Genomic DNA, 10,810 nt, shown 5'->3' on the forward strand with positions numbered 1-10,810 from the left:
CAATCGACCAGATGTAATAGGTGGATCCTGTTTGGATCCCAATTTAATCAATTGTAAAAAGACATTTATGAGACAGCTGAGGAAACTGAATACCAAATAAATACTAGGTGTTTTTTAGGAATTACTACTGTTTGTTTTTCAGGTATGATGATAATGGTATATGATTACAGGGAAAAGGGGGCAAGGGAGAAAAAGTCCTTATCTCTTAGATACATACTGAAGCATTTACAGATAAGATGATCCATCATCTAAGATATGCTTTAGAATAATCCAGAATGGAAAAAAAAGATCCAAGGTGGAGAGGGAGTAGGGGGTATAGATAGAATAAAACTGACCGTGTCTTGGTAACTATTGAAGCTGGGGTATGGGTATGTAGATATTTATCATACTATTCTTTGTACTTTCGTATATGTTTAAAATTTTCCATATTAAAAAGCTGTAATATAAAAAAAATAAAACCTAGATTCAAACTCCAGAGTTTAGTAGATATAGGACTTTGGAATACTCTTGAATACTCTGATCTTCAATTTTCTCATCTAAAAATGGGAATGATAATGATAATCCTTGCCTCACACAATTTTTAGGAGGAATGAAATGAGATCATGGATTCACATCTTTCGGAAATTCAGCCCTTATAAACTGCAAAACTCTTACATATGTTATCATAATAGTTAGTTCTCTCTCTCTGCGATGGTATGGAAGCAGACAGAGATTGTAGTTTTGTTGGGTTAGAAACAGGTAGGGGCGCCTGGGTGGCTCAGTCGGGTGGGCATCGGACTTCAGCGCAGGTCATGGTCTTACAATTAGTGAGTCCGAGCCCTGCGTCAGGTTCTGTGCTGACAGCTCAGAGCCCGGAGCCTGTTTCGGATTCTGTGTCTCCCTCTCTCTCTGCCCCTCCCCCACTGACACTCCATCTCTCTCTCTCTCAAAAATGAATAAACGTTAAAAAAAAAAAAAAAGAAAAGAAAAGAAACAGGTAATGGGCTGAGTCTCTTAGAACTTCCCCAAATTTTTGTTTTGTAATATCTCCTTAATATGACAGTGTTTACTGTACATTGGCCCTTTTCTCCCAAAAGGAAAGTGTCAAAATTTATTAACAATAAACTGAAGTTCTCAAACTTGAGTTGTTTATATATCTTGTTTACTTCCTCAATTATTCATACTTCCCCTACTAAAGGTAGAAAGTAAATTTACAGGAGACTGTGGGGTTGAGATAAAACTGAATACAATTAGAAATCAATGTAATCTAAATAGCACTTTGTTTGAAATATTCCAGGTGCTTTTCAAGAGCAGATATGTATCTTTCAGCACTAATACTTCATCTCAAATAAAAGGAAATTAGCAGAGGTTCAAGCCTAAGTAACACAAAGGGAAACTTGGCCCCATCTTGCTTCAGCTTGCAGAATGGGTTGAAGGGAATCAGGGTGATCATTCTATAACACAATTCTGATTAAGTCATTTCCCTTCCTTTCAATGGCTTCCCTCTGATTTCAGGAAAAAGTCCAAATTCCTGAACAAAGGTTCAGGTGGCTCTCCAGCCTTACATCCTCCCTTTTCCCCTAGTCTAAGCCCCTCTAGGACTGATGTCCCTTGTCATCACTGGTGGGGCGAGTCTTCCACTCTCCTCTCCCTTACCTTTTAGTGGTCAAGTCCGGTTAATTCTCCTGAGGTGTCTCTCAAATCTGCCCTCTCCATTCCATTCCTGCTGCCACTGCCCGAGATCAGGCCTTTTTTAACCTTTACTCCCCCATCTCCCCAAATAGGACATATCCTTATTGCTTTTTCTGATTATAAAACAAGTCATGCTCATAAAAAAATAAATAAATAAGGCAATAAGGAAAGGAACAAAAGTCTCCCCATGATCTCCTGACATGGACATAAAAAAACCCCTCTATTACACTCATATTCATAGCACCATTACTGACAATAGCCAGAAGGTGGAAGCAACCCAAGTGCCCATGTGTGGAATGGATAAACATAATATTTATACATACTATGTACACACAACGTGTACGTATACATACAATAAAATATTATTCAGAGGCACCTGGGTGGCTCAGTAGATTAAGTGTCTTACTCTTGATTTCGGCTCAGGTCTTGATCTCACCCGTGGGCTCAAGCCCCAGCCCCACATTGGGCTCTGCACTGACAATGTGAGGCCTGCTCTCTCCCTCTCTCTCAGCACCTCCCTACCCCGCCATCCATGCGCGTGCTCTCTCTCTCTCATAAAATAATAAACTTTTAAAAATATATATTATTCAGCCTTAAAAAGGAAGGAAATCTGACACAGGCTACAACATGGATGAGCTTTGAGGACATTATGCTAACCGAAATAAGTCAGTCACAAAAAGACAAATATTGTACAATTCCATTTATATCAAGTATCTAGAGCAGTCAAATTCATAGATACAGGAAGGAGAAGGGTGGTTGTGGGGGGGGGGGCTGAGGGAAGGGGGAAAGGGGGAAAAGGGGAAATTGTTCAATAGATAAAGAGTTTCAGTTTTACAAGATGAAAGAATTCTGGAGATTTGTTGCATAACAATGTGCATATCCTTAGCACTCTGAGCTATATGCTTAAAATGTTTAAGATGGTAAATTTTATGTTATGGGTATTTTGCCATAATTAAAATTAAAAAAAATTTAAAAAGAACTACTCTTTCTAGACATTTTTCCTATAGATTTGTATGTATACACTTAAAAAAGCAAAAATAGGAACACACTGTACTGTAATGCACTTTTCACACCTAACCATATGATGCAAACATCTTTCTTATATATATAGCTCCCACCTCATTCTTTTTTTTTTTAATATTTGTTCATTTTTGAAAGAGCATGCACAAGGGAGGGAGAGAGAGGGAAGGGGACAGAGGGTCTGAAGTGGGCTCCATGCTGACAGCAGCGAGCCCTAAGCTGGGCTGGAACTCACAAACCTCAAGACCACGACCTAAGCCAAAGTTGGATGCTCAGTGAACTGAGCTACCCAAGCGCCCCTCACCTCATTCTTTTCTAATGGCTAATAGTACATATCACAGGACTGCACCATAATTTAACCAGTCTGTTTTCAACATTATAAAAACATCACAGTCAACATCTTGCATATTTTCTCAATATGTCTTACAATAGGCATCTGCTTTGTTTTTTACATGCCCGGTTTCTCATATCAGTATCAATATTTTCCAAAGGAAAAATACCTCCTTCTTATCCAAACATCCATCCTGTACCTAGCCTCCTCCCCTCTGGCCACTCTTGTTCTATGAGGCCAGCCTGGGCCCATTTATTTGAAAGTTTGTTCCTAGGTATATTATTTTTCATGTTGTTATTTTCATCTCTCCTACAATTTCATTTTCTATTACTACTTGCATAAAGCTATTGCTTTTTGTCTGTTACACCTGCTTGTTCGCTTAACCTTATTATACCTAATTATTTTTACTTAATTCTCTTGAATCTTCTCAGCAGGTCATCGTATCATACGTAGGTAGACAGTCATACTGTCTGCATAGTGACTAAGAGCAAAAGCTCTAGGTGGCTCAGTCCCGTTGAGCATCTGACTCTTGATTTTGACTCTGATCATGATCCTAGGGTGGTAGGATCCAGCCCTGTGTAGGATTCTGTGCTGAGCGTGGAGCCTGCTTGAGATTCTTTCTCCCTCTCCCCTGCTCCCTTGGCTCTCTTTCAAAAAAAAAAAAAGAGTTGGATTCAAATCCTGTATGACTTTGGGGAAGCATTTTACCTCAATTTCCTCATCCACAGACTGGGAATCATAATAAAGGCTATCTCACAGGATTGTTCTCAAGATTACATCATTAATTGAGGCTAGTGCATGAAAAGTGCTCAACACTTACTAGTTCAATAAATGTCTAATACAGGACAATAATGAAAATATAACTCACTCCACACTATGCCTTTTATTTTTTGTTGTTGAATTACACTGACATACTCCTTGTCATCAACTGCCTTGCTTTTCACTTCTTCAAAAAAGTAGAAGCTGTCAGACTCCTCGTAAAGATCTGTGCTGTGGATGTTATCCACTCTTACCTTTTTGGGAAAGTAGTGCCATCCGTTTCCCCTTTCATCTCCTGTATTTTCTCAGCCTCTCTCCTCAGTACTTGGCTCTTTGCCATCAGCATTTAAATCTGCTCACGTCTCTCTCATGCTTAAAACTTCACCTTATTCCCCAATCGCTCTCCAGCCTTCTCTCTCTCCCCTCTCTCCCTTCACAGCCAAACTCTGTGAGCTGCCTACACTTTGTCTTTATTTTCTCACATCCCACTCTCTCCTCATCCCACTGATATATTACATTGAACCTTTGGAAGCTGCCGATATTCTAGATTCCACCCCCATCATTTCACCAAATCTGCTCAATTAGGTCCCCAGTGACCTCTATATTTATTCATCCGAAGGACACATTTTAATGTTTAACTTATCTTACTTGAAACCTAAGCAGGATTCTGCAAAATTAACCTCTCCTTTGGCTTTCATGACTGCATTCTCCTGTTTTCCTTCTACTTCTCTGGCCATTCCTTCCTAGTATAGTCTAAATGAACCCTTCTTCCAAGAGTGTACAACACAGTGGCCTCAAATGATCTAGGCCTTTTTTCTTTCTTTTTTTTCAAATCTCTCTTGATGGTTCTCTTCCAATGTTAAGTTTCCAGTTGTACTGGATTCATGTACTATACCCCATAAGTGTACCTTGGAACATGTTTGGAATGCATGCTGTGAGGGCAGGAATCTGAGTCCTTACTGCCCCCACAATGCCTGGTGCATAACAGACGCTTGATAAATATTCTTTGAATTGCCATAAATGAATGGCTGCAATGTGAAAGACAGATAAGAGGAATGAAGACCGAGAAGGAGCACAACTCCCCCCCATCTTTCTGAAACCATACCTCTGATCAAACACATGCAACATACAACACACACTTACTGCATGCTTAAAATCCTTTGATGGCTCCCCAATGCCCCCAAGCTAAAATCCAAATTCTTCAGAAGTTACAAAGGAGATACAAGGAAAGTCTTTCTGAAGCAGCACCTGCTTTTCTCTCAAACATCATCTAGCCAGACCACTTCCACTTCTTGGAATCTGTCTCTAGCCAGCCTATGAAATCCTTGCAGATGCCCAAAAAGGCTGCACTCTAGCTCTGGGGCTTTGCACATGCAGCTCTTTCTGCCTAGAACATTGTGCACTTCACAATGCTCATCTGGCCAATACAAAGGCAGCCTTCATGTCTCATTTTGGAAGTCATCTTCTTTGACCACCTTCCCTAGCCTCATTTCCTGAAATCTAAGTTAACTGCCTTCTCTAGGCATTCACGGTCCCCTGTATGTCCAAAACCACAGCTTGAAGCACAATGCATTCCTGTTTATACGGTAAAACCGTGGAGTTCCCTGAGGACAAGACGTCTCATTCACTCCACCCGTGGCGTGGCGATCAGCCCAGGCCCCGGCACACAATACATGCTCAGTGATGGACTTCCTTGTAGTAGTAGCACTGATAAAAGCTCCAAGATATTGAGAACTTACCTGCAAGGGTTTTAAATATAAATTTAGTTTGCCTTATAAGACAGCTATTATTATGCCCATTTTGCAGATGGGAAAACTGATGTACAATGAAGTCAATCCTCTCTGGCCCCAGGAGAGTCGCACCGACACACATTTTCCGCAGTTTTGAGTTATTCCCCAACACCCAAATAAGAGGGGTTTTCTTTTTCTCAGAAACTTGCAGGTCAGGAGGAGCAATGGGCCCAAAATACAGTAAACAGCCAAAAGCGCACTCCAAGCCAGCGCCAAGTGGGGTTGCAGGGCAGGAGGGGGTGCCGCCCGGGCGAGGCGCAGGGGATTAAGGTCTGGCCCCAGCCTCCTTCCCGGGGGTCCCCCGCGCTCCAGCCCCAGGTCTGCTGCGACGAGTCGACGCCGAAGCGGCGTGTTTGGGTCGCGACTGCCCGCCCGGCCCTGCTCACCTGCAGTCCCGCCGCCTCGCTGAGCCGGGGCCGCCGCCGGCCCGCTGCGCCTCCGCCGGGCTGCTTGGCGCCCGCAGCGCGCAGCGGAGCGCGTTGCCTTGGCGACCGGAGCTGCCGAACTCCCGCGGCGGGCGCTACGGCGGCTCGGAAGGGACCGGGACGGTTCGCGTCCCCTTCCGCGGCCCCAGAGCCGCCAGAGGAGGAAAAGGGAGTGGGAGTTGGGGTCCTGAGCCGTGAGGGACCCGGGTGGGGTTTGGCAGCCTGAAACTAGGCCCCAGGAGAAAAGGAAAGGAAAGAAATGCTGAGGGAAAGGGAAACAGTAAGGCGGGGGAGGGGTGGGGACTTGTACCTCGGATCCCGCCTTTGCCTCGGTTTATCTCTCTGTAACCAGATACGGGGACAGTTGGAGGAGAGAACGGGGCCATAGGCGGAAGCTTGCTAGACTGGGAATATTTAAAGACGAGAAAACTGATGTGGGAGGAGTGGCAGATGCGTTTCCCTTTAATCTCAGAAGGGGTGGTGTGGCAAAGAATGAATAAACTTGTTTCTTTGGGCTCAAGGTGAGAATTAGATCATCAGATTGCATTTTAATATGGCAAATTTAGCTTCTGATCAGCAATTATATTTCTTGAAATAACCCTGCAAATGTACTGAAACATGGGCACAACGGATGTTCATTGCTCCACTGTTTGTAAAAGCAAACTGGTTGAGACCAGTCTAAATGTCCATCGGTAGATGCACCCATAAAATGAATTTCTACAGCAAGAATTAAGAGAGACCGAAATAAAGACGTAAATAAAGTCTAGATAAAGACCTGTCTTCAAGCTCTGTTTACACCAATGGTCTCCAAACTAGTCCTGTCTTTGTATCTACTATTACTTCCAACTTACCAACCTTGCCCCAGTCTATTCTCCACACTGAAGCCAAAATGTCCTTTTTAAAATGTAAACATGATCATGTCCTTCCCCTGTTCAAAACCTTTCAACAACCTTCCCATCATATTTGGAATAAAATCCGGAATTGTTCACCATGTTCAGCTTCATCTCTCACCATTTCCCCTCTTGTTCATGCTCCAGCCACATTGGCCTTGTTTTTAAGTAAATCATGTTTTTAAACACACACACACACACAGACACACACACACACACACACAGGCCCAAAAGGGTGTCGCTTAGACAGAATTCCCAAACGTGTGCTCAATATGTAGTCTAATTGCAGTTTCAACCTCCCCCAGGCATGTAGTCTTAGCCAGTCAGCCAGGAATTTTTTAATCCTCACCAAAGAGTCTGCCACCTGGTCCCTCTCCACACCCCAAAGAAGGATGAGGTAATCTGCATAAGACAACTTGCTTTTCCCCTAGAAAGTGGCCTTGTCTACGACAATCCTTTTCTTCTAATAACTTTTTTGCCCCCACTCTCCTTCTGTAAAAGCTTCCATTTTGTAGAACTTCAAGGAGTGCCTCTCTACTTGCTGGAGGAGTAACACTCAATTGATGAATCCCTTAAAAAAACCAACTACATCTTCAAATTTACTGGGTTGAATTTTGTTACTTAACACATGCTTCTGTTTCACGGCCTTTCCTCTTGCTATTCCATGTCGGGACCACTCTTCCTCTGTGGTTTGCTTCCTCATTTCTTTAGTATCTCTGTTCAAATGTCAGGTCTTCAAAAACACCTGCCCTGACGATTTAAAATAGCAGACCCCCACCAACTCTTGTGTTCTCCTTGCCTGTTTTATTATTTTTCTTCCCAGCTCTTGTCAGTATCTGACATTTTCTATTTGTTTATTTAAAAATACATATATATTTTTACATTTATTTATTTTTGAGAGAGAGTGAGACAGAGCACAGGCAGGGGAGGGGCAGAGAGAGAGGGAGACACTGAATCCAAAGCAGGTTCCAGGCTCTGAGCTGTCAGCACAGAGCCCCACGCGGGGCTCGAACCCACAAACCCTGAGCCGATGTCAGACACTTAACCAACTGAGCCACCCAGGCACCCCTATATTTGTTTATTACTTGTCTCTTTTTACTACAGCATAAGCTCTTTAAAAGGCAGGCATTTTGTTTTGTTCCCTGCTGTTTTCTCATCACTGGGAACTGCCTGGCACATAGTAAGAGCATGGTAAATATTTACTGAATAAATGAATAAGTTAAGTGAAGAAAGCAATATGCACCACTATGTGGTTGGAATGCCACCATGTGTAAAAAGGGAATGATAGATAATACATATAACCATGGCATATGCATCTATAAACTCTGGAAAGAGATCTGGGAGGTGAGGGGGTAAGGTAATACATTTTCACTGTACTTTTATGCAGTATTTTTAAAAACCAAGTATCCATAGTATCTTTTCGAATAATATATAAGAATGTGTGGGACTAGAATATGCCACCCCAGAACATGCCACTTTGAAATAAGAATTATTTCAAGCCGAAAACAACTGAGAAGTAGACACAGAAAAGCTCTCTGCCCTCATCCTTATGAATTTCCCTTTGTGAAGATGTTACCCCCACCCTCTCCATCAGGAAGAGCAGAAGTTAAACAGGAGATAACTCTGGACTTTTATCAAGAGAGGGATCTACATAATAAACCTTACTAAAACAATCCTTCCACTAATTTCTCCCGCTTTACCTCCCTAATAGCCTAAACTGCTTTTCATTGTCTTAGAACTTCTCTACAAATTTAAAATGTATCATCCTTTGTCAGAATGGTATACAAACCTCCAGGCCTCCCCTGCCCAATCAGTGAATTCAGAGGGTAGAGGAAAAACTTCCTCCCTTACAAGGGAAGAAACAACCTAGTTTTGACAATCAACATGTAAAGACAGGAGGGGCTGCCTTAGGGCAGCAGTGAGCTCCCCAACCTAGAGGAAATGTGAGGGGTTCCTGCATGATGTGGGAAATTGGAGCAGATGATCGGCTTTCCCCATGTTTGCCACCTAGATGAGGTACACTTAATCACTAGTGTCAGAAACACTGAGAGAGTGGCAAGATCCCACAGTTGGGTAGATGAGAAAATGAAAAGTCTTCAGCTGCCAGGTAGACCTGGTGTTCCTCGCTGAATGGACACAGCAGCGCTCACAGAATGTAAACAAATAGCAGACAAGGCTGCTGTGGAATCACAAATATGACAATATTCTCCTCTTCTACCACGAGTGGGTCCTGCTTCCTTCTCAATCATAACTCTGGCTCTGCTCTAATCCTCCCACCTCCTGGGTAAACCAATGAGATACCTAACCATCCAATGGCCCCTGCTTCTCAACTGCATCCAATTCAAAACTGTTCCCCACTTGCTTAAACCCTCCTTACAGATACGCAGCACAAACCCAAATCCTACAACAAGCTCTTCCCAATTCCCTGTTAGAGAGATACCTCATGTTTTCTCTGATGTGAATTCTCCTTTGCTGTACACGCTAAATAAATCTGGTATTTTTTTGAGTATAGGTATGTCCCTGAGGGGATTTGATCACGGACTGCATTACAGTCTTCACTTTCTTTAGGCCAGTCCAGCAGTACCCAAACAGGAAGAAGTAAGGATTTAAGGGTTACCTGAAAGGTTCAGTGACCATGAGGCAACTCCACTTGGGCAGGTATTGAGTGGTAAGGGTGGGGGTTGGGTGAAGAGCTCAGGTAGGAATTAGGAAAGCTTAAGTAATTCTCCTTCCTCTGCCATCAACCTTTTCTGTGGCCTTGGGTAAACCATTTCACTTTGAGCCTTTTTCCATTTCTGTAAAAAAACAGATTCAGGTATTTCTAAGGCTTCTTCCAATCTAAATATTTTAGGATGCCAAACTCTACAGGTTCTTATATTCCCAGGTAAATGTTCCCCTACTTAGTCATTTGTATGACACTCTCCTCTCATCATTGTTGCCATATCTGCATACCACCTGCACTGTTATATATATAAGTGAAACAGTTCCCAATTTTTTTTTCTTAAAATAGACTCCCAGTTTTAACTTAAATTTACCCAGCAAAATTTACATCACTTCTTAAATGGACAACCAGCGTTGCTGAAGCGGCCTCGGCCTGTGTGGCCAACCTAGTAATCTAAACTTCAGCAAACACCCTCAGTCCCACTGATTGCCTGACTCACCTTTTTTGGTATAGAGATCATGCACTCTTTCCAGAAAGGACAGCACTTCTGCAAGTCACGAAACAGAAACCAGACCCCCTTGCAGCAATCCCCAGGCACTAAGGAACCAGACCCCCTTGCACAATCTCCCAGAGCAGTGATAACGTCTCTAGCTGGCACGAGCAAGTCTGCACATAATCGAGAAATGTTGGGAACACTGCATTCCCTGTACCGATGACCTGCCCTGAATCCCTTGAAAAATCCCTGGGCCAGGCAGAAACCTCGGTGGAGTCGGCATTTGGAGAAGAGTCTGCCTTCTCCTCAGGTGGCCAGCCTCCTGAATAAAATTCATATTCCTTTCCAAGCAAAACTCACCTCTTGAGTATTGGCCTTTGGAGCCACGGGCAGCCGAACTTGGGGTTCGGAAACACGGCTTGCTACAAATGAACGGATTTCTGCAAGCACACACACTGATCCTAAAACAAAACAACGTTCCTTACCTGGAGATGGGTTTACCTTTTGGAGAGACCTGGAAAACGAAGCCTTCGCTCTGTCAAAAATGGAGGCAAGCGAATGTTAGAAACCTGTTAGGTACTAGCGGCGAACGAACTTCCCTCTTTGGTTTGAAACCGGACTTGCTCACTCTGCCTTTTTCAGCGTTACCTAATGTGTTCATGCACCCAAGACCCTCCCATTTACCCCAAGTGGTATATAGATTCCGCATTTTAAGAAACAACGCTCATCTTTCCCCGATTAGCTTGGACTCATCTTTCGGTTCTCAGAT

The 10,810-nt window shown here is 43.1% G+C and overlaps 1 protein-coding gene across 3 annotated transcripts in view; it reads right to left on the reverse strand.

The window, feature by feature from the left end:
• Positions 1-9,673, reverse strand: part of PKIG (cAMP-dependent protein kinase inhibitor gamma) — a 96,922-nt gene extending 87,249 nt beyond the window's left edge. The window contains exon 1 of one of the 3 annotated variants that reach the window (XM_027070176.2): positions 9,504-9,673. The gene's annotated coding sequence lies outside the window, so the exon portion shown is untranslated. Of the gene's footprint in view, positions 1-1,635; positions 1,729-5,957; positions 6,104-9,503 lie in introns of those variants that run through there. The other 2 variants (XM_027070175.2, XM_053199908.1) reach the window with 2 other exon arrangements.
• Between the last annotated feature and the right edge of the window lie 1,137 nt (positions 9,674-10,810).

This window comes from Acinonyx jubatus, chromosome A3, assembly GCF_027475565.1.
Source record: "Acinonyx jubatus isolate Ajub_Pintada_27869175 chromosome A3, VMU_Ajub_asm_v1.0, whole genome shotgun sequence".
Classification (NCBI taxonomy): Eukaryota; Metazoa; Chordata; class Mammalia; order Carnivora; family Felidae; genus Acinonyx; species Acinonyx jubatus.